At 34.0% G+C, this 26,133-nt stretch overlaps 1 long non-coding RNA gene across 1 annotated transcript; it reads left to right on the top strand.

The window, feature by feature from the left end:
- The first annotated feature begins 23,995 nt into the window (after window positions 1–23,995).
- LOC146913018 (uncharacterized) lies at window positions 23,996–25,875 on the top strand. The gene is made up of 2 exons (XR_015013356.1): window positions 23,996–24,056; window positions 25,677–25,875. It is a non-coding gene; the product is annotated as an uncharacterized LOC146913018 (long non-coding RNA).
- The last annotated feature ends 258 nt before the right edge of the window (window positions 25,876–26,133 follow it).

Genomic DNA, 26,133 nt, shown 5'->3' with positions numbered 1-26,133 from the left:
TAGCAACATTCTACAATGCCTTAACTCAGAAAATACATTAAGGGACAAGTCCTAAAAGTCTCTAGGCTTGTAATGTAGTTTGTCACCGAACAAAAAGTTCTAATCCTACCGTCTCACAATTGGTTAAGAAAGGATAAATTCAACAAATTAAAACAGGGTAGGCTTCAAAAAGGCTCACAGGACCAATCACTTTTGCCTCAGTGTGTAATTGACAAAGACCAATCAATAATAGAGAAACAATGCAAGTTCTAGAAATGTAGTTGCATGGAAAACTAATCTAAATATAAGTAAATTGAAAAACAAATTTGGCAATGAACCTTATGGCTGAGATTTCTGGGAGTATGTGACTACCTAGCAACGCCGTACACTTCGCCTTTGAATCAAGTCACCCCTCCTTTAGAACTTTTGGAATACCGTTTCATCAAACAACTGTTACTAAACTGGAATAGGTCACATGAAACAAAACAAATTCATTAATAAAACAAGTGCAGGAACAATTACAATAGGGAAATAGTTCAATGGACTTCGACATAAAAAAGAAAATAAAGAAAATACATCAAAAGAAAAATGACTGAAAATAAAATACAAAGCAGAAAATGCTGATCCATCAGTAGATCAGCCCATGTTCACATCATCATCCGAGTGTCCAGCCCCCGGTGTCCTCAATCCTTCAAAGATGTCATCCCCTTGATCTTGCTCGGTGGCATTGAAATCGTCAGTGATTTCCCTCCTCAGTTTCTCAACCCAACACTCCTCCGGCGGTTGAACATTCAGCAATGCATTAAGGGCTTCAGGGCTGAAATCAATGATCTTGCCCCAAACAAAAGATTGAAAGGGTGTATCGGAAACCCGTGCATTTGCAAAGAATTCGACGATCACGGTTTTGTTGTTCGCTTCATCGATCATCTCATTCAACTTCGTCCACCCTCTCCTTCGTAACTCAGCCTCAAAGAACGGATAATTCACAAGCTTTGTGAATTCAAACTTCCTCTCCCCCACAACTTCAAAACTTTTCATGGCTTTGTGGAACTCTTGGGCTTGGTCATTGATAAAATGAATGGCGTTTTCGGTGGTTCGGATGCGGTACGAGGGCGTTTGGCTTTGCTTGTGGATGGCTTGGGGTTGGTGGCTTTCTTTGAGCGGGTGTTTCGTGGATTGGAGGCCATTTGTGGTTAAGGAAGATGGTGAAAAGGAAGTTTTGTGAAGTTTGGGAAAATTATGATGGATTGTGAATGATAATGGTTTGGATTGATGAATTTGTGATTGGATTGTGGTTTGATGATGTTTAGGAAGTGATAAGGTAGATTAAGATGGGAAAAATTCGTGAATGGGAAGTCTAGGGAAATTTTTGGTAGAGAAAAGTAGGAAAAATGGAATGAAAATGATGATGAATAGTGAGGTTTTTATAGGCTGAGGGGAAAAATCGCGCTGCGGCCATATACAGGCGCGGCGCGATTTTGTAGAAACAGGGAGTTCTCTCATGCCAAAACTTGTTTTCTTGAAAAATGCGTGAGTTCCTTGAATTTTTGAAAAACTTTTGAAGAGAGAATCATGCAAGACATCAGTACCTTGCATGATTTTCTTGATAGGAGGTACTAGAACAATTTTTCGAAAACTTTCCTGCCTCATATTAAAAAGAAAAGAAAAATATTTTTGTGTTTTTATTTTTGAAAGCAATAAAATCATACCTGAAAATTAAACAGTGGGTTGCCTCCCACCCAGCGCTTTCTTTTACGTCATTGAGCTTGACGCTTCAACCACTGTTAGGGTGGCAAATATGTCAGAAAGAATATATCATCCTTCTTCTTCCTCTTGTTTGGTAGGAATTCCATGAATTTGTAGCAAAGAAGTAGATGCTCCCATGCTCTCACTGTTAAACCTTTAGAGTTTAAGCTCTCCCACCGTAGAGAAGGACGTGCATCCATCTGTACACGAGTGATTTCCTCAACCCCTGTTTGTTCAGACTTCGGGAAAATGTCAGCACTCCTCACTTTTGGATTTTCTTCCACCACGACCTTGTGACACTCAATCTCCATCTGAACCAGCTTCCTCTGAGACTCATGTGCTTTCTCAACAAGATCACCACACTGAACATCAAACTTTTCAAATAAAACTTGATTTGACACCAAGAAATCATCTAAAATATTCTGAAGTTGAGTATTGTAATCGATGTTGATCACCTCTTTCTTCCCTTCACCATCACTACCTGGTTGATTCGCCTCATAATGACCACAACTCGAGATTTTATTGTCCAAAATTTTGATCTTAAAAGATAGCATATATTTTTCATACTGCAACTTAGCAATCTCTTCTGTGTCATAGAGGAGTAACCTGTCTATCATAGCTGCAAAACTTGGATAAACTTTTCAGTAGCACAGTACAATGAGAAGAAAACAAAGAGCATAATATTTTTTTTTTATAAATATATATACAAAAATATAAAAGACAGAAATCCTAAATAATAACGTAATTGCCTTGTTGAAATAATTCAACAGTCCCCGGCAGCGGCGCCAAAAACTTGATAGAAGATTGGCAAGTGTACCAATAACTACCGAAGTAGTAAAAATATCGTTCCCACGAGGACTGTTTTTAACTTCAATAATTCAATTGCGTTATAAAAGTAGGATGTATAAAAGTTTATTTTTGGTTTGCCACTAGGCAGTAGATTTGGTTTGATTTTACGAAATCAAATAAAAAGAATAGATTTGATTAAGAAAATATGGAGAGAGATGAGATCAGGTCTTCGAATCCTCTATGTTTCCCCTAATTGGTTACTGCACCTATTATTACTAATGATTCTCTAGTTTCACGATAGTTAACAAATTAGCCCTAATCAATCCCTTGAGTTAGGACCCTCTTTTTAAACTACAACCCCTAATTCCTTAGGTGGTCTAATAATCATCAAAGGTTTAAGCACGTTAACCTAATATCACTAACAAACGATTATCCATTCCTAGACTAACCATGTTTATTAGAACAATTCAATTAGGTCTAAGTCGAAAGCTATGGTCAGTAGTCATTCGATCTCACAAAATCATGTTTATATTTGATCAGGATATAAAAAGCAGTAAGAACAATTGAATTGAATGAAAACTAGAATATCATTAATAAGTAATAGAGTTTCACAGCAACATATGATCAATTAGGGTTACATAGGTTCATCTCCGACCTAATCTCTAAGAGATTTAGCTACTCATAATTGAGTTTACAAATAGCATAATCAATGAAATAATTAAAACATACATGAATTGGTAAAAGGATGAAGAAATCGCCCTTCTAGCCGTCTCCGATGTCTCAAAATCGCACTTTGCTCTCCAAAATCGTAACCCTTGTTCTTCAGATTGAGTGCAGTATTTATAGAAGTCATGGGCCTGACCCATCAAAATTGCGCCGCGCCATGTATATTGGCGTGCCGCGATTTCCCTCAAACAGGGAGGATGTAATTTTGCTTCAAAAATCGCAGCACGGCTTGAAATTGGCGTGGCGCGATTTCCTTCGAACAGACTTCAACATTTAAGCTTTTTGCACTCCAGAACAGTAGAAATTGCATAAGAACTCTATCAAAATGTCACAATAAGTCCCTAATATTACGTAATGACAGAATGTCATCATGGATCTCGAAGAACGAATTTGATGAAATATGATGCACACGATGACTACTTTTTTTTTTAAAACTATTCATGTACTTAATTTTAGAGCTACGATTTGTATTGTTGATCATATTTTACATTTCAAATAGCAATGTTTCTTTTGCTCACCGACTATGCTATGATTTTAATATTGATTAAAATCATATTGAATATTATAGATAGTTGTTGTTAACTTGCTTTGTGTAATTAGGAAATTAGAGTGGACACTATCCTTTTTTATTGATTTAATTTCTTTGATGAGTGTTGTATCATATATATGACATTTTTTTTTCCTATTATCTTCATCCCTTTACCACAACAATGTTGCTAAAATTAAATATACAGATAAATATTAACACCTAAAAAGATGAATATAATATCCCTAAAAAAAAGAGATAAATATAGTAGGCCATCATGATAAAAAAAAAAAACAAATTATATATATGTAAAAAAGGTTTTTTGAAGTAATATATGTAAAAAAAAGTTACTTTCTTAATTTCCGATAATCTAAACTCTCAAATAATAATTTTGAATGATAATGATTTTTTGTGCTGACCCTCCAGTTTCTATGGAAGGTCTATGATAGTATGGAGTTTGACCTGAGTCTGAGTAAAATTTAACCAATAATGGTCTCACAATAATTTCAAAAATCAATTGACTCATTAAACAAAATAAGCTATTGGCTTAAGACAAAACATAATTGCTATGAGCGGATCTTTTGAGCATTTAATTGCAGACACATATACTCAATAGATATTATATTTTTGGTATAAAATCAAAGGAGTAATTCGCTTTTTATCATTTACAAATAAGGATTACAGATTCAATCTCACATGGTCCAATACATGGTAATATTTATAAGTTTTATACAAGTAAGTATAAAATGCCTAAAAAAAAGCAAGAATAATTATTATTTTTCGATAATCATTAAGAATAATAAATGACAAATTTTATCAATTTTTTTAATAAAAAAACAAAAATAACTAAAGGATTCACATCTACCACTGCTTATAATGATTATTTTTTTTTAGAAATATTCATAATGAACTTGTGGACAATTGTCATGTCTAGACATTCAAGGATTTATTAGTAAATCATATGTATATTGGCTACAATAATATAGTGTGTACCACTTTCTTATCGTGTTGTGTTGTTGGTGTAAATATTTATTCTTTGGAAAAGCATTTTAAGAATCTCAAGTTCTATATATGGTCTTCGTTGTTCACCATCAAACAATAAAGATTTGTTTTCAAACTGATGAAGAAATACAAATATTCAAAAGGACCATAAAAAAAACAAATGATATTAATATAATAAAAAATTTCTAAATCATTAATCACATTTTAATATTAATGAAGATATTCTCCTTAATGAAGGGGCTGTGTTTATATATATATATATATTTCGTTAATGAGAGTCACATTTAAAAAAATTTATAAATCATTAATCACATTTTAATATTAATGAAGATATTCTCCTTAATGACTACTTTACTCCTATGACTACTTTACTCCTATACAGGTAATGAGAATCACATTATTTAAATGATTTAATTTTGTTTAAATCGATTTAATATCATTAATAAAATACCTTAGATATTTAATGGAGAAATAAAGGATAATCACGTGATTTTAATGCATTAATCACATATAAATTGGTTTTAATCTTTACAGATATTCGACTTACTTGAGACATTTTTATCAGTGTTTTATTAAATAAATTTTATACAAACATAATTTTAAGTGTATATAAAAAATTATTGAATTTTGAGATATTTGACTTCGATAAGAAGTTCGTACGAGTGTTTAACAAATTTTATACAAATATAATTTTAAACATATATAAAAATGTTTTTTTTTGAATGTATATATAAAAAAGTTTTAGAAATCTTAATTTTTTTTTTGACAAAAGAAATCTTAATTAAGAAACCCAAATATAAACATATATAAAGAGAAATGTTAGCTACTTTTATAGAAGTTTGTATGAGTGTTTAACAAATTTGGAACATATATGCTTATGAAAGTTATATTTTCTTATATTTATAGAGAATTAAATTTTTGCTTATATGCTTTAGCAAATTTAGGTCTGACTCTTAATGATTATACTAACTGCAATAGCATCTCTGCCCAAATTAGTGAGTATTCTGTTGGAAACAAGTTTGGTTTATCAAACTTTAGATTCTTAAATTTCTGAGAGTTTTGGTTTGGTCTCTCCTCTTTTTCTATTGTATATATTTTTTATTTAATATATTTTGGTGAGGTGATACTCTAATTGCCCACTTTTGGTTTAAAAATAAAAATTATTGAAGACGGTATAAATCCCATTAATATTATTGATATACTAAATAACATATTCCATTTTTCAAACAATGAATAAAAAATACAGCCTAGCAAAATCAATGCAAATATTTTGCTACCACAATATAGCCTTTTAAAATTGGTCTTTCAACTATCAATGATAATTTTCGGTAAACCATCATACGCATAAACGACCCATGGTTTGGGCAAAATGTATGTTATTTGTATCACATTCATTTTGAGGTGTAATATGGACCTCTAAAAATGATGTGTGGATAAAGAAGTTAGTACAAGAGAGTATGATCAGTTTTGGAACATGGAATATAGACACTCTTATAGAAAAATATATTGAAATAGTTGGTGCTATGACTAGAAGGAAGATTATTGTACGTGCATATAGGAAAATAAGTGGTTGGATTAAAGGGCGAAAAAATTAGATAGTTCAAGGTTTAAGAATTGGTACACTAACAAAGTTAGATCGAGAAATGAGGTAGACATTATAATGAATACAGAATCAAAGAAGGATATTGTATATGTAAAAAGGATAGGACATCATATCATATCTATACAATTTATTGTGTAACAGTACGTCTTTAGTGTTACAAGTTAGACAGACAAATAGGGTAGACATTATTGTTGGTGAGGAATGAAAGAAGGATATTATAGATGTGAAAAGGATAGGAGATCATATTCCTAAAAAGTGTAGTGGAACAATACATCTTTAATATCATGAAATTAAGTGGGTGGATGAAAAGGCGAAAGAATTAGATAGTTCAAGGTTTAAGAATTGGTACACTAATAAAGTTAGAACGAGAAATGAGGTAGACATCATAGTGAATACGGAATCAAAGAAGGATGTTGTATATGTAAAGAGGATAGGACATCATATCATAGTTATACAATTTATAGTGTAACAATACGTCTTTAGTGTTATAAGTTAGACCGACAAATAGGGTAGACATTATTGTTTATGAGGAATGAAAGAAGGATATTATAGATGTGAAAAGGATAGAAGATCATATCATATTGCTAAAAGTTATAGTGGAACAATACATCTTTAATATCATTAGTGCTTATGCACCCTGGGCAGGGTTAAAAAAAACTTTAAAAGTAAATTTTGGGATGATTTAGGAGGCTTAATTCTAAATATACCACTAGGAGAAAATATTTTTCTACGAGGGAACCTAAATGTGAATGTAGGGAGTGTTTTGAAGGCTTGAATAGGGGTATGATCTAAGGGAGATATATGCGGATGGTAAATTCATATACAAGGGTCGGGTGCAATAATCATGAGGTCGAGGTGTACACTAGGTTGCCTTAATCAAAGACCAAACCCAGCAAAGTACCACGACAAACCGTGGTGCTGCCTACACGAGAGTACCCCTGTCTCACAACCTAATGCCCACAAAGATCCTCTAAAAAATCGCAGCTGCACAGCAGCAAAGCTGCACTACAACAGGCTAAAATACCTGCAACTAAAAAACAGAAAAGCCAAGCGGACGCAACAGCAATTATGCACACACAAAAGCCTCCCAGCCAGCGGCTACATCACGTAATAGCAGCGCAGAACTGACACTAACACACCCACAAATAATGTAAACAACATAAGGTTAATGCATGACCTACTATCAACGCCACAAAACTGTTCTTTAATTGATTAATTTTTCACGTTATCTAGATTAGTGAGCATTCATGACATCTTTTTGTAGCAGTTTCTATATCTATTTATTTTCGCGTTAATTAGATAATGGCTTGGGAAATCCTTTACAAATAAGCTTATTTTTTTAGTCTGAGTTAAGCTAAAAAAAGCTTTTTTCGATTAAGAATTGAGTCGTAACTTTAATATCATTTTTTCCGTTGCATTGCATATATTACTATCATTTTTAGTTTTTTTTGACAAAGACAGAAGTGAAAATAGACATGTTTCAAGACATAATGATATATTTTTTTTAAGGCCAGAACATGTTGCAATTGTCATTGATGAGAATTAGAACAAATGGCGTGTCATTATGCAACTTTAAAAGGAAAAGGTGCACTTAAAATGCATTAAGAGGTAACATAAAACTTCAAAGTAAAAACATGTCTCCACCGAGATATGCTTTGTTAGTGTTGTCTCCACTGCACTTCTCTTTGCGTACTCCTTTGTTGTTGTTTTTGAAGCAACACAAGTCAAATACTGCTTGGAATTTTGGGATGACGAGTTTAGCATCAGTGCAAATGACATGGACGAGGCAATTATAGTAAAGAACAAACCAAGAGTTACTAACTCTACGATACCATTCAGCATTTTCTACATTTTTTAAGCTGATATGTTTAAATATAAAGAATTCTCATATAAAGCTAATATTTTATCTTTCTCTTCAACGTGCACACATATGCATGCAAAGGTGTTAATATTAATTTCGAGACTTTACATTTAATATGCAGATCTGCGTATCAGTGACGATGACTTGAAGAAGCTGTGTTTGATTGAAATTGAAATGTTGCTTCAGGAAAACGGACGGTCTCTTATTGACTTCAAATCTATGCCCAGGCCAAATGCAGCAGACATGCCAACTTTCACAAACAAGCTTATCGTTGATGAGCTAAATGACAACAAAGATGAACTGGATAAGACACACGCTGATGTTGACTGATGAACAAAGATGTGTGCATGACAAGATCATGGAGTCCGTTGGTTCTGACGACGGTGGTTTCTTTTTCTTATATGGTTACGGTGGTACTGGAAAAACCTTTATATGGAAAACATTGTCAGATGTTGTTAGATCGAAGGGGTTAATTGTATTGAATGTTGCATCCAGCGGTATATCGACTTTTCTATTACCAGGTGGAAGAACCGCGCACTCGACGCTGACAATCGCTATTGAGATTAATGAGGCATCATCGCTTACGATGGAAAAGGATAGTCCTAGGGCCGACCTGGTGTGCACTGCAAAGTTGATAATTTGGGATGAGACTCCAATGATGCACCGATGGTGCTTTGAGGCAGTTTACCGATCAATGTGTGATGTCCAAGAATGATCCCCTAAACGAGTTTAGACCTTTTGGTGGAATGACAGTAGTTTTAGGTGGTGATTTCAGGCAGATATTGTCTGTTGTCCGAAAAGGAACGAGGCAGGATATTGTTGATGCCTCAATCAATTCATCAAAGATATGGGCTTATTGTAATTTGTTGAGGCTTACTGTTAATATGAGATTGGGTGCATCTTTGGTACCTGCAGAGCAAGAAGAAATTCCTAATTTTGGCAAGTGGATACTCTCAACTGGAGACGACAATGACGCTTCGGATGAGAATGGTGAAATGAAGGTAGAAATTCATGAATATTTGCTCATATCGGACACAACAAATCCGTTGATGTCAATTATAAACTTTGTGTATCCTGATTTGAATGATAACATTGGTGACCAGCTATTTTTCCAAGAAAGGGGAATACTCGCACCAACGCTTGATTCAGTTGAGCATGTTAACGAATATATGATGTCGCTGATTCCAAGTGAAGAGAAAGAGTATTTAAGCTCTGATTCTGTTTGTCGATCGTGTGAAAATTATGATGTCCAAAGCGAGTAATTCACAACAGAATTTCTTAACGGTATTAAGAGCTCTGGAATTCCAAATCACCGGTTGAAACTAAGGGTGGGATGTCCGGCTATGCTGATGAGAAACATCGATCAGGCCAATGGACTGTGTAATGGTATGAGGCTGACAGTTACACATCTAGGGAAGAGCACGGTAGTTGCTACTGTAATTACAGGAGAAAGGGCAGGTACCAGGGTATTCATTCCCAGGATGAATCTTATTCCGAGTGATCCAGGACTACCCTTCAAATTCAGACGCATGCAATTTTCATTGACTCTTTGTTTTGCAATGACAATAAATAAAAGTCAGGGTCAATCTTTATCTCGAGTGGGAGTTTATCTTCCTAAGCCCGTGTTCACGCATGGACAACTCTATGTTGTTGTCTCTCGAGTTACTTCTAGAAAAGGTTTGAAGCTGCTCATCTTGGATGAAGATAATAATGTTTGCAAGGAAACCAAAAATGTTGTGTATCGTGAAGTTTTTCAAAAAGTATGATCATTGGCTATGTTTTAGAATTGTTGTTGCTATAATTTAAAAAACTAAAGTTACGTATTGTTTGGAAGTCGTTTTTCTTTTTTAATTTCTTTGTAAGGCGTATTGGTAGACATGGCAACAAACCCCGCCCCCGCAAGACCCAGCCGCCCCCGCCCCGAATTTAACGGGGAAAAGCCGATTTAACCGGGTGTGGGGGAAATTTGGAGTTTTAGTACGGGGGCGGGTGCGGGGTATGCTTACTCCCGCCCCGCACCCACCCCCGCCCCGCACCCATTTTTTAAAACTTTCTTTCTTAAATTTTATAATCTTATTTCCATAAGTACCAACCTATTTTAATATAATATTACTCTTTAGAAACATATTTATTATAATTATTTTGCTCTTTTGAAAAAAGTTTATTAGATAAATAATTATTAATATAATTATTGTGTTTTTGTTGCTATGAAAAAATGAAAAAATATGCATTTTTTAAATATTTTATAAAAAATAAAGTTTTCGCGGGTGGGGGTGGGGGCGGAGCCGGGAGTTGAGGGCGGGGTTGGCTGTTCAATTTTTACCCCTGATATGGTTTGGGGACGGAGGCGGGGCGGGTACGGGTGCATGGAAGCGGGGGCGGGGACGGGGATTCTCAAACCCGCCCCCGGTCCGCCCCGATGCCATGTCTACGTATTGGTCATTACAGGACATGCAATTTCTATATAAGCAGATCCTCCTGCCATTGACTTTTAATTGATGCACTTTTCAGGTATAACAGTACGCAGAACTTTTTTTTTACATCGTTGTTACCCCAAAATACAAATTTACATTAGACCATTGGTTTTGTAAAAAATAAAAACAAATAACAATCGACGTTTCTGTAGCCCAAACTATATTTAGACACACCCATAAAAAATTTAACGTTTGCATTCACAGGCTATGGGTATATATCTGACACTGACTATTATATAAAAAAAATAGAATCTTTTTAGTTTTTATGATTAATAAAATATATTATGTCAACAAATAATAATATACAGTACGTCGGCGTATTTTTGCATAAATATTACATATGCTAAGTTTAACAATGAGTACATCTTATACTACAAATAATTAGTATAAGTATAAATCCAAATACTTTAATCGTTATGTGCAATGTTTAGATATTTCAAAATATATACAAAATTAACAACATTAAGATGATATTTTTTTCCATATCAAATTTAAATTATAACCACATTTATAATTTTAAGATAACATAATATAAAATCTATCCATTTGATCAAAAAAGTTTTTTATTTCCCGTGCTTGGCACGGGTCACTATACTAGTTGATAAAAAAAAACTCCATTATCATGATATATGGTTTGTCTCTGATTGAAATAAAGAAAGAGATCCTTTTCCATTGACCTCTCTTTCCAATTTCAGCATTGAATATAATAATGAGCAAGATCTGCTTACCATAAAAAACAATACTAGAGCAAGATTAAAGCACAATAAAAGAGTTGGAGATCAACATAGATTTTTAGTGAGTAATTATGAGCCTTTGATTAAAATGAAATGAAAGGCTTCGATTTGGTGTCGATATAAATTTTGACACCCTATGTCAACGGATCCTATCTCATATATATTTTCTCACCTAGTGGTGCCAGCACCTCAGTAATCAAATTTATTTTCTTCCTTTATTATATGGCTAAAAGAAAGCAGTACTGATGCAGATAGAAAAAGAATTCAAAATCATAGTTATGACAAAGCAGGCAATGGAAGAGGTTGACAAGTTCCGGAAGCAGATTTCAGAAAAGTTTTTATGATAATTCTGTTTTTAGATATTGGGAAAATGAGGAGCAGATCAAGGCTATTCATGGTGAACTAGATTCAGAGATTTGTCTTTTGTGACTGCTGCTCATGCTTTAGTGAGTGAACATGTGGATTTTTTTTGCATAAAATCATGTGACATATCAAATGGGAAATTTGTGAATATTATTGGTTATTTATTATGAGCTGCAAATGTGATTCTTTTTTAAGAGACTTCTATATCTTTTAGGATTATATTTATTTGTGAATATTATTAGAGATATAGTTTACTTACAAGTAGTATTAGTATATGTAATTGTAACCACCCCATTAGTGGGATAACTTTCACTCATTATAATATTTATTTTCATCAATACAAAGAGTTTGTTAAGCTTTTCTCTCCTTCATCCATGGATGCCATGTTTCCTAACAAGGTATCAGAGCAAATATGGCATCCACCTTGAAGGAATTTTCCGCTGCATTTTCTAGAGAAAATTCAATTTTCTGATCTTTAATTTCTCATTGGTTTCTCATTCATAACTCTGCATTTCTCCTTCGTCTTTTGAAGAAAATCCTAGCATAATCTTCTGATTCATTTTCTTTCCTTAATTTGTTCGATCGTTTTGGTTTCGATCCCTGAATATTATCTGATTCAGCCTGTGTCTTTTCCCCAATTTCTAGGGTTTGCAATTTCATGTTCCTCTGTCTCTTGTTTCTGTTCAATTTTTAGTCCAATTTCATGTGCGATTCAAGTTTCTTGTTCGAATTCTTGATCGATCGAATTTTAGTTTATGAATCTTTCCATTCCGTGATTTAGTTTGTTCTGTTCTTGCGATCGCGATTTGTTTCTATGACATTTATTTACAGTTCGCGATTCTGGTTCAGTTCTGCAATTCGGTTTTGTTTTTCGACAAGTCTTTGATTTGATATCGATCCGGTTTCTCCTAAATTTGTTTGTTTTTTTTGAGCGATTGTTTCGCTTTGTTCTTGTTCGTTGATTTCTTTTTCCCAAAATTCTAGGGTTTCATTGTTCAAGATTCACTGCAATTGATAATTTAGGATTGATTCTTATGATTTGAATTCCTCATGTACTTCTCTGCAACGTCATAATTCAAGGTTCTGTTTCGCAATTCCGCATCTATTCCGCTTTTTGAAGATGTTATGACATTGAACAATTTTCGGTTCCTCACAAATCTACAACAGAATTCAACATATGATGTGCAATTCTGGGTATAAGGTTCACTGGATGTTTGGTAAAGGTTCTATTTTATGTGTTTGGTACTTCTTGCATAATGCTTCTAAGGTGTTTGTTGAAAGTCCTCAATGGAAGACAGATTGTTCAACTAGTATATGATGAAGCTTCTTGTACAAATCAGTTTTTCAGGTTTGAGTTATGTGATATATACCTGTTGTCATAATTGTGTTAGTTTTGGCATATTGTTTCTTGTACTGTTGATTACTGGACTTGGTAGCTTCCTTTAGTGCATTGGTTTCTCAATTTGGTACATTGATCCTCCCTTTGGTTGTATATATGATGATTTACGATAGGTATCTTCTTAACCTTGTGGATTGACTATTATTGGTTTGGAGATATATCTATGAAACTGAGTTGGTGTATAGCATAGGAATCATACTCTCTTATACACACATTTGGATCTTTGATCTGTGTTATTGAAGGCTTCAAGAAGTACTTGGTTTAATTCTTTCTGCATTGTGTAATGTAATTCAGCCATTTCACAAACTTTGTAGCTTCTTAGTTTGTCAATGATTTGGTGTTTGAAGCATGGATTGGGCTATTGCTTGCTTCTGGCTTTCTTCATTAGTTTTGTGGATGCACAATTGTGCTAGTTTTTGGCTGATTGTCTTTAACACTTGGCTCCCTTCCTTTATGAGCTCTACATGGCACTTTCATGTCCTTGGTTTGGTATTTGGTGAGGTTTATCGTTCTGGCTTAGTTTTGGATTGTTGGAAGATTCTTGGATTGATTACCTTCCCTCGGTTTCTTTGTCCTGGATCATTGTTTGAAGTGGTGTGCTTTCTGAAGCGTGTATTTTGGCCTATTGTTTGCTTCTGGTTTTCCTATTACTGTGACAATTTTTTGGATTTGTTTTTAGCTTCATTATTGGAAGCATTGGTTTTGGCCTATGGTTTGAATGCATCAACATGAATTTGTTTTCTATGGTTTGAAGACACATCACATGGCTATGCATCTCTATTGGCATGCTTTTGGTTTTTCTTGTCTCGGCTCGGCATTGGAGGGCATCTCTTTTTTATCTTTGGAACCTTGGTCTTGTTGCTTCATGGTACCTTTGGTGTGAAGTTTGTTCAACATATGACCTCCTTCCATTGTAGACTTTGGCCTTTCCTTGCACTTCTTATCTTTTGGATATCATCATTGATTTTGGATATCCTTGTTTTTCTTGTCTTGTGCTTCAGTCCAAGGATGGTTAAGCGTCGTTATTGTGCTTCTATCTTGAGTCATTGAGAACTCTTGATGGTTAAGTGTTATGCCTTTTAAGGCTTTGTTGATATTTGCTTCTACCGGATGGTGGTTAAGCGTTGTTTTGTTGCTTCTTCCTCCAAGAGGTTAAACCTTGAGTTGTGGTTTCATCTTGTTGGATTAGCATTTGGTTGTTGCTATTCTCTTGGCCGATGTATTTTCGGCATCTCTTCTTGTATTTTCATTTGTTTGATATCGTATTGTATTGATCATCCCAAGTTGGAAGTGTTAAGAACACCTTCCAACTTGAGGGGGACTATTAGAGATATAGTTTACTTACAAGTAGTATTAGTATATATAGTTGTAACCACCCCATTAGTGGGATAACTTTCACTCATTGTAATATTTCATTTTCATCAATACAAAGAGTTTGTTAAGCTTTTCTCTCCTTCATCCATGGATGCCATGTTTCCTAACAAGAGGAGTGCTAGCGACAGGCGCTTCGGCACTCGCTCATGCACACTCTCTCAAATAGCGAGCCACGTCATTTGCCTTTTTCTGGTAACCGGTTGCTTCTTTTTGTTTTTTTAACACTATTTACTTTAATTTTATAATTATAACAATTATTTAAGTCGGATAATGATATGAACATGCTTTTCCACCATTTTTCACGTTTTCTTCCCCAACAAAATTCTGTTGTCCAGATTCACAATCACCATATGAGTTGAGGGAAGAAGAAAGGAAATCATGTTCAAATATCAATTGCTCATAACTCGCATTACTCGTTCCTTTAACTCAAAAATTGTGTTTGTAAACAGTCACCACCAGCAACAAAGAGTTTTTGTAGATGAAAAGAGATAATCAGTAACTTATTGTGTTGATTTAACACACAATCATAGTTTGCATAAACTATCAATCAAAATTCCAAGTTAAGTATGTTTCTCGATCTAGATCTAGAAGTTATTATTTGCCTGTAACACTCTGTTCAAAAGTTCAATTAGAATAGGAGACAATTTCGATCTCCACATATGACCATGAATGATGTTGATGGGTATAAGGATGGTGAAGAAGTGTTACTTTAATGGTTATTGTGAGCTTTTGGAGCAGTTGGTTGCGGGTGCAAACGTGGTCATGAGTGGTGGAGATTAAAGCGGCTTTTTTTTTTTTCAGTTAAGGATTCTACCATGTTGATGGTGGACTGGTTTTACAAAGGACAAAGAATAACAAGGCGGTAGAACTGTAATTGTTTGATGTTTGGATTTGGAGAAGACGACGAATTAGTGATATAAGGAAAAAAAAGGTATTAAAAAGGACAACCTAGAGTGCCGGTAAACCAGTAACCAGTTTTAGAAAAGTTGAAACGTGGCCCAATTGGCAAGCGTTTGCTTAATAGTGACTGTCCAAGCAAGTGCAGCTAGCATTCCCCTTTCTTACAAATATCCATGTTATTTTTGTCCAAAAGACTAAAGGAAGTGAGGGAGCAGTTAAGCTTCCTCATGAATGAATATCATTACGATCAAAATAATCCATATAAGCTAGGGCAAAAACGAGATGTAAAAGTTGTAACATGAACAAAAGACTTGAATGAAGGAAGAACGTCCACAACATTGACATCCAAGAGAACACAAGAGTATTGAAATCCAAGTACTGAAAATGATGATTTCAACTTCACAAGCCATAAAGCAGCCAAGTTTCAAGGTGAGGTTTGGAATGTCTAACATTTAGAGAAGTTACTGCAGTACTATGCTATTTCTGTGATGTTTGATAGTCCGTTCTTCTTCTATTAGTAAATATAATCAGAGCAACATTGTTAGAGACACAGTTTGTAGTTGCTTTCTCGAATTCATTATCGGCTATTTCGCATAAATAATTTGTTTGAGGTTGGCCTAATTGATTACTTGGGAGACTAAAATGGACCAAACATGATGATTGAAAAATTTATAGGGCAAAAAAACATACCGAACCCTATTTTATATTATATCTTCTACCAAAATGATTACACTCACAATAAAATGAGTTCACATAACTCTTTTTTTTTGGTGGTGGCCGGGGTTTGAATGTAACACCCCGTTTTCCCAACGTAAAAATTTCATAATTAAAAATCAGAGTAATTCAACTAATTAAAACTTCCTTATTTATTGTAACACCCATACCAGACGTATCTAGAAAGTCTGGCACGTGCGTTAATATTAGTACTGGATACATTAAAATATACAACAATTAAAACTTCGAATGAATAATATTTACATCAAGTTCCGTTCGTATAAATAATAATACAATACAACTCATCCATACGTAAAAATGCATCCTTGAAGTCCATAACATCCTGCAGCTTCACGAACGAACCCTTGAAGTAATATCCATCCGGCTCCGAACATGCATAAACATCCTGCTTATCTGAAACAAATAAGGATTGGGATGAGACATAATGTCTCAGTGAGTTCCCCTAAATCCTAGGCTATAGGCAACCTCAAGGGGAAACCTACGGTCACCACGTGTCTACATTACAACCTGACGGTTGATTATACGTGTGTGGGGATTTGCATTCATAGACGGTAGTGCATACTAGAGCCGTCATAATCTTATCTCACTTGTTATAGGCTTCACTTCCTATACGTGTCATGGCGGTCGAGGGGGAATCTAGAACCGCATTGCCAAGAATACACTTTATGTCTCGAGGCCTAAACCTAACATAGTCATGGCACGATTCTAAACCGGACGATTAGGGGAAACTTAAGATCGTCATCGGTATCATGTTCATAGCTTGCTCTATACCTAACTTATACTTGTCTTTAAGCATCTAATGCTCTTATTCTCATACATAATCGTACATGAGTTCATACATGTTCATAATCATAATCGTAACATACATAAACGTACTTAAGTTCATTCATATTGGTTAGCGTTGAACAAACAATGTTATCTTGATTCATTTTACGGATAGTCCCGAGTGGAGTAACCCCGAGATCAATCCCATACATGACCGATGTACGTACATCGGACTCCCTCGGTGTCGTGCGGGTCCCTTGCGGCTTGAACCGTTCCCCTTAGATCGAGAACCTCCCGTATCCCCATGGCGTGGATAACAAGAGACACGAGCACCTACGTCTTGTTTACTCAGTGACATGCGGGTCCCTTACGGCTTGAATCGTTCTCATTACGAGAACCCCTTGTATCCCCCTGACGTGGATATCAAGAGACATGTCACCTACACTTATTAAGTCATGGTCTTGTCGTTAATTTAGGTTACACCTAATCATGCATACATGTTTACCTCGGAACCTTAATCAATCCGATTAGCGGTAAATGTTCATACTTGTACATTCCTAACCTGGTGGAGAGATTAACTAATCAATCCATAGCTTATCATACTTGCTAAATCATCTAGCTCATATGCAAAGAGATTATCATTCGCGTCTTGTCCATCTATGAATTCTTGCTAACATGATAGTTCTCGACTAACTATGTCGAGGCTCTAGTTATTTCCCTTGCTTAAAGAATATCTTGCTACCCCAAACTCTATCATAACATAACATTTCATGTGCAATTCGTCATTGAAATTCTTGATGTTGTTTATGCATTTCTTTACCAATATCTTTAGGTGTAATGTGCAATGATAACTTGACTTTGAGGGGTTTTTAAAGTTATAAAAGACTGCAGGGAAAAAACTTGGTCAAAACCACTGCATTTCATGAATTTTCTTGTAAAATAGTACTGTGCTGTGAAATCTCGCTTGAGCGAGATTCATCATGCTTGAGCGAGATTCCAAGCGAGATTTCTCGCTTGAGCGAGATTCCAAGCGAGATTTTAATTCGGTTCTGCCTAAATCTCGCTTGAGCGAGATTCTTCTCGCTTAAGCGAGGTTCTTCAGTACCAGACCTGCAGAATTCGTAATTTTGACCTCCAAACCTCAAAATTAAGTTTCCAATGCACACAAACCACTTAGTATACATAGAAAACAGCTTAGAACAAATACATAACAACAAACAACATAATTCCAATGACTAATGGCAAAAGGGGTACTAAAACCCTAACTTACATACTAATCCAAATCATGTTTTCTACAAGACATAATCATAATCCCAAAGGTAAGGAATTCTATCTATGGAACTCACCTAATCATGTTTGCTTGCTTTCCTTCAATACCTAGCTTCAAACCCTAGCTTTGCTTCATTCCTTGATTTCTTGTTCTTTCCCACCAAACCATGCTTTGATCCTTTCCTTTGCTTGTTTCTTACTTGCTAAGCCATGCTTAATCATGCTTGATCATGATTTGGATGAAGTTTGGTTGATTAGAGAAGAGAGGGAGGGCGCATGGTAGAGAGAAGGAGGAGAGAACTCTTTCTCTCAAAACCTAGAGAGAGAAAGAGGAAGAAATTATGAGGTTTTCCACCCTCAAATCACTTATATACTCCCTTGAGCGAGATTACTTAAATGCCCTTCGTCTCAGTCGTGTTTACCTGACCCTGATACATAACTCATGCTTAACTGATATTACTTATAAATATCTTCCGTCGTACTTAACTTTCTTCATCATAATCACTTTCCACGAATCTTAGTCCTCTGATACATTTAACAGATGAATTTTCCATTAGCTGACGAGCGGGATGTTACATTTATAATATTAATCACTCTTCCTAAATCTATTTAGGCCCAATAACTTATTTTTCTTTCTATTCTAACCTCCAATTCTACTTACACTAATAATTCTCATGTTCTAATAAATAATAGAATAATGCCACATAATAAAATACTAACACCTCACATATATAAAATAAATCACATAAATAGACTCTAATTTAATAAAAATAATTAAATAAAAGGAGGGCGTTACAACTCTCCCTAACTTAAAAGAATTTCGCCCTCGAAATTCAAAGCACAAGAGAAAATAAATTTAATTATTGCTTCTTCAAACAAAACACAAAAACCACATCAAAGTTAGTCAGTTAAAGCTGATCACATAATAAAACATAACTACTAACTAGAAAACATAACGACACAACACAACGACTCATCTACTTGGCCGGATGGACCGACCTGCTCTGATACCAATTGTAACACCCCGTTTTCCCAACGTAAAAATTCATAATTAAAAATCAGAGTAATTCAACTTTAAACGGAATGCTACACTACTTAAAAATTCATAAACTGAATAAATAACAATTTATTCTTCAAAATCATTTAACATAAGTAATTCAAAACTTCGCAGCAGAATTAGTTCATTCAACATAAAAAGTCTTTGGCACTAAGGCCTCATCATCATAAAAGTCTAAAATATAATAACTGGTTCAGTCCAACATCTTTATTATAAAATCTCATAAAACAATACGTAAGGAATAGAAAACAAAGTCAAAACTCCCATCCCGTTACGTATCAGAGCACCTAAAGATACACACTTGTGAGGAGTCCACTCACGACCGCAACTAATCTTGGTTACCTGCAAGTTACCCATACGAAGAGCAACATTTTCAAGCAGAAGGGGTGAGATTTCTCAAAGGGAATGGACAATAGGCAATCACGGTCGAGAAACCACAACTACAGTACCATCACAAGAATTAAGGAAACATCGGAACCCACATGAATAGGCTACCTAGATTGAATAATAAAACTCCCTGTTACATCAGTTCAGCAGTTTTTCCTCATCTAATCATTAATTCTCACTCAAACCCTAATTTCTCATAATCTCACAAACTCATCCTAAAACATGTTAGATGCAATCTAATGATTCACAGACCTAATATTAGTGAAAGATAGTCTCACCCTTACCTTAGATTGTTTTTCTGAAATCAAAAGCAGCGTTCTTCGTTCCTAGTGTTCTCTATCTCTGAGTTCTCCTCTTTCTCCTCTTTCTCCAAAAAGTGGTTTTAACGTCAAAACTCTTTCTAACCTAAGCTTCCTTATTTATAATACTAATCACTCTTCCTAAATCTATTTAGGCCCAATAACTTATTTTTCTTTCTATTCTAACCTCCAATTCTACTTACACTAATAATTCTCATGTTCTAATAAATAATAGAATAATGCCACATAATAAAATACTAACACCTCACATATATAAAATAAATCACATAAATAGACTCTAATTTAATAAAAATAATTAAATAAAAGGAGGGCGTTACATTGAACCCCGGACTTTGCATATTTTATGCATTGTCCTTATCAAATGAGCTAAGCTCACGAGGACTAACTCATATATGTTTGATAGCAATGATAAGTTTCTTATTTACAATAATAATTTAAAATTGAGAAATGCTAGGGTCACACACACTAACACTCTCTTTTAACACACCAAATAAGAATGGGACATGTGTCTCACTTTTTTATTTCAATTAACCTGTAACCTGTTCAACCTGTTTCTAAACATTTTGATTTTTTTAATAATTTAATTTAACAGTTGGAGAGAGAAAGAGAAGAAAATGTAGAGAGAAGAGGTAGTGAGAAACGGGTCTTCTTCGATTTCCATTTTTTTCCCTGAGATGAAGCGTTCCAGAATCATACCAACCGTTCCATTTTTTCTCTGATTTTGCAGTTTAACATTGCATAACAAAAACTGTTTGAAAAATTGAAATGCTTAACACCACTCTTCTTTGTTGTCTTTCTTCTTTACTTAAGAGTTTACCTTGCAAGTTACATGAGACATATGCAACAGAACTTCTTAATTTTCTACAATTGCCTATCTTTTCATTTATTTCATGGATCTTATTGGATTTTCAATTGTCCGATTTTCAATGGCCATGCAACAAAGAGTATCAATCCAGGTTATTTCATGTTTATTGCCATATTTTTGTGCTGATTTTTTTCAAGCCATAACTCATGCAATGTGTCAGCGCATTCCTCTTGCTTCATCAGAACTGTGATTTAGGGAGATTGAGCAAAGGAGATGAAAAGTAAAAACCTAATTTAATAATTAAAAATTAAATAAATGATTTCCAACACTAAATGGTTTAACAGGTTTCAAGTTAATTGAAATAAAAAAGTGGGACATGTGACCAATTCTTATTGAGTGTGTTAAAAGAGAGTGTTAGTGGGTGTGACCCTAGCATTTCTCATTAAAATATTCCACTATAAATTAAAGATTTAATTAAGATATTCTTTAGCAATCTCGATATATATAAGATCGTTCAAATTTGTGTAAAAGTAACAATCTCAGTAAATATTAAATGTTGTAGTATCTTGAAATGAACAAATATAGTAGTTTTGTTTTGGTACAAAACAAATACAGTAGTTATTAAAATCTTAGTATTTTTTACTTTTTTTGTGGATATCACATAATCGTATACTTCTATTTATATTATATCCTGGAAAATAAAAATAATAAAATTTCTCCATTTATTGACAGTTTCTATTTATTCCAACGGACACAACTTTTCACTTTGTTTTGGTACAAAAAAATATAGTAGTTATTGAAGACTTAGTATTTTTTACTTTTTTATGGATATCATATAATCGTATACTTCTATTTATATTATATCCTAGAAAATAAAAATAATAAAATTTGGCCATTTAATGACAACTTCTATTTATTCCAACTGACACAACTTTTCACTATAAAAATATGACCGTTTCAGCTTTAAAAATTACCCTATAAAAATATCCAGAACCAAATCAAGGAGGATAGAGAAAGGAATCAAGCCAAATGTGGTGACTTTCTACTCCGTAATTGATGCATTCCGACAATCGCCAACTTCGGAATATGGAGTTCATGGTTCTTCGCAATCCATTGAGTATTCGAGTGAACAATTGTCTTCTATGTTTATTGATGATGATTTTTAGAATAAGACCGGGGATGACCGGATCTTGAAGATGGTCGAGCTACTTGCATGCGGTTGAAAAAGATGGTGACATAAAGAAGGATAGGAGGGGACGACAACACCATCAGTACATATAGCGGCTCTTCCAGAAAATGTATGAGTTGCACATTAAACCAAATGTTGTAACTTCAATTAAATACTTTGATTTAATGTGCAACTCATACATTTTCTGGAAGAGCCACAATATGTAGTGATGGTCTTGTCGTTCCCTCCTATCCTTCATTGTGTTACCATCTTTTTCAGCAGCAAGTTGCTTGAACATCTTCAAGATCCGGTCATCCCCGGTCTTATTCTGAAAAGCATCATCGATAAGCATAGAAGACGATTGTTCACTCGAATACTCAATGGATTGCGAAGAACCATGAACTCCATATTCAAAAGTTGGCGATTGTCGGAATGCATCAATTATGGAGTTGAAAGTCACCACAATTGGCTTGATTCCTTTCTCTATTATTGCAATAAGCAACATAATAGAAGACTCCAGTAAACCATTTGTACCTATATACATTTCTTCAAGGTTAGCCCTTTTATTTAATTTATAACTAGTTAACAAAGTTGGTTAGAGTGTAAAATGACCTTTTTTCACATTGATCTTTTTGATAGTATGGTTGGACTTAATAAAAAAAGGTGGATTTCTTTAAAAAATAAAATAAAAGGTGGATGTTAATTTTTTTTTTATTTTCTCCTACAAAACCCACGACCTCCATTCTTCCTTCTCCCAAAACGGAAAACCTTCGCATCTTCCATCTCCCTCACGATCTTCTTCGATGAAAACCTTCTCCCTCACGATCTGGTCTAGATCTCTCTTCATTTCGGTACTGTACGTGGTGGTGAAAACCCTTTGGTGGTGGTTTCGAACACTCTCTCTCGCTTCATTTCGGTACTGTGACTCAGGGGAAAACCTTCGCCTCCTCTTCTTTCTGGTTAGATCTCATCTTCATTATCTTCTTTTCGTTTTTTTTAATCGCTGTTTTGATGCTTTGTTGCATGTGTCTGCTGGTGTTGTTGTTGTTGATTTTGTCATCGATGCTTTGTTGTTTGAGTTTTTGTTTTAAACACTATAAGCTGATTTTGGATGTGTGACTCAGGGGAAGTTATGTCCCAAATTTGAGTTGATTTTGGTGAATTTTTTTATGATAAGCAACCTATTTGCAGCTTATAGCATAAGCAATAAGCTATTTTCAGAACACAAGCCAAAACGAATTCAAATTATCTTTGTATAATCTATAAGCTATTATGTAGAACTTGTGGAAATAAGCTGAAAACAACTTATGTACATGTCATTTGTTTATGTTTCTGTTGTTTTTATTGTTGATTTTGTCATATATAATGAATGATTTATAAGCTGATTTTGAGTACGTGACTCAGGAATTTATGTCCCACATTTGAGTTGATTTTGGTGAATTTTTTTTATGATAAGTAACCTATTTTGCAGCTTATAGCATAGTAAGCTATTTTCATAAAAATAACAAAGGAATTAATCAATGATAATTGATAAGCTATTTTCATAAAAATAACAAAGCCGTTAACTATTCTCACAAGGATAGTAAGTGAGGAGTAATATTTTCAATAGAATATTATGTAAATTGTCCGAGTGCGATTAGGCTAGTTGTTTACCTGTGCAAACGAATCTGTATAACAGGCATGTAAACTGTCCTCTTCACCGTCCTTTTTGTGAGCACGCCTGTCAGTGACATTTGTTTTTTGGTTGTAATCATGATCAGCAAATCTGAACTGAAGGAAAATTATGGTTTGTTATGCAGCATCTAGTCATGGCTAATTTAGTGTAAAGAAGATAACCTTATATAAAAGTCACACCTTTTTAATAGATGAAATCAAACCATGAATAAATCTAGAAGCATGAAAGTTAAACCTATTTATTTGATTGTAAATAAAATTAATAAGCATGCTCAAAATCAATGTGAAATTTGTACAAATTTGCAATGGTAAGTTAAACCTCATTTGATTTTCAGCTTTGGATTCAAACTGTGCTTGCAAAACAAGGTTGTTTTTTGGATTCAAACTCTGCTCAATTTAGGTATGTGTTCATCTGATTTGTGAGTTAGTTTGAATCGTATTAGGTGCGATTTTGCTGAGTTGAGAATATACTAAGTGATTTGTGAGTTAGTTTGAATCGTATTAGGTGCGATTTTGCTGAGTTGAGAATATATTAAGTGATTTGTGAGTTAGTTTGAATCTATTATGTTCTTGTATTCTGTTTTTAGGTTCATGGTTTGATAAGTTCACTGTGTTGTCAATAAAGATATGAAATCCTTAGTTAGCTAGCCTTTAGATGCTAATGAATCATGGTTTGATAGATTCACTATGTTTAAATGAGCTGAAACGTGGGGACACTCAAATATATGTTATTACTCGTTACGCGTAATATAATCAGGTTATTTCACGAAGTCATGAATTTCAATTTGACTTGATATGATTTGTTTTAATGGAAATTAGTTTAGTGTTTTGTCCACTATGTTTGACTTCACGGTAAGTTTGACGAAACCATGGTGACATCGTTATTTTATTGAAATTTCAAAGTTTATCTTTTGTCAAAATCATCACTTCAAAGGTTTAATTATATATATATATATATATATATATATATATATATATATATATATATATATATGGCCTAAAGATTGTTTTGATAGTGCTTCACAGTTTCATAGTAAAACCTTTTTTTACTGCAAATCATTTTTATTTTCTAGTTTCCATATTTATGTTGTACTATCCAAGTCTGTGCTCAAATAACACGTGATTATAAATTTATAGTTTAAACTAAACTTTAGTCATTGGTAATTGAGATAAAATTTAAGTGCAATGTCTAGCACTCGTGAATCTACCAAAAAGGCAGTCACTTTTTGCTGATCATTAGATCACATTTTTTTATATTATTGGATCTATAATAAGCCTTCTTTTATTGAGAGATCAAAGGATTTACAAAATGGGTTGCTTAAGGTAAGGAACATTGGCATTGTTTTATTGGATCTATAATAAGCCTTCTTTTATTGTAGGTAAGTCATAGTTGCTCGTTTGGTTGTCTTGTTATCACATATTTTTATATGGTATCTTATTTATGATTTGCTTATGGCTATAAAATATTGGTGAAGTTAAATACAACTGGGTATGAATAAATAATAAAGAATCATTAATCCAATTAGAAGGCTTATATAGGTCTTTTATTTAGTCTTGTACATTTCCTAGTTTTACACGTTAAGATATTCCTAACTATCTATCTAGTGCGTGTGTCTTGGTCTCACTCATGATATTGAGTTTGGACTTTTTACTATTTGTGGTCCTTTATTTTCTTACTTATGTCAGCACATTTTGTATATCAATCAAATATATCCCTTTTAATTTTTTCTCCTTTTCAATCTAAGGATACAAAAAGCAATAAAATGTAGTTCCTGTTTTAGCCATAATGAGAGCTGCATTTTGGAGGGTATAATGCTGAATCATAGCATTTGATTATAAAAATCAAATAAGACAATTTAGCTTTCAAGTACTTCTTTTATCACAATCCCAATTATTGATATTCCACCAATGGTTATAATTATGCATTATACAAAGGTAGAGAACAAGTGCAAGTGCCTTTGCACAACTATACCATATCATCATGAGCCTACTTTTTTGATGTGTTATTTTTTGTTTGCAGAGAACAAATAGTTTGATTCCTCCAACTTCGTAATTTAACTTCGTAGCCACACATGCACGCGAAGAAGTTTGACGAAGGTTGTGTAGTGTGTCGAAAGCCGCCAAGTGAACCTCATCCTAGTTGGCAAATCTACACTATCATGAACAAACTGTATGATTTTGATTCAAGTTCTCCTTGTTAGTTTATTTTTTATTCAAAATGAGTGTTAGTTTCTTTTTTATTCAAAATCAATGTTAGTTTCTTACTAAATAATGTCAACATCTCCCTACTAAATAATGTGTTGCTTTTTCTTACTAATTTTCTGAACTTCACATTATTATGTTTAGATCGAACATCCAATTCAAACATACAAAAGTGCTCGTTCTGTTTTTAGAGGAACTATTTCAAGTTATATCAATGATCATTATTTGTAGTTCCTTTGTGTATTATAAAGAAACGTTAAGCACAACTTACTGGT

The sequence above is a fragment of the Medicago sativa genome, chromosome 6 (assembly GCF_051527215.1).
Source record: "Medicago sativa cultivar Bolivia chromosome 6, Bolivia_mono, whole genome shotgun sequence".
Lineage (NCBI taxonomy): Eukaryota > Viridiplantae > Streptophyta > Magnoliopsida > Fabales > Fabaceae > Medicago > Medicago sativa.
This window is presented reverse-complemented; position numbering and strand designations above follow the sequence as displayed.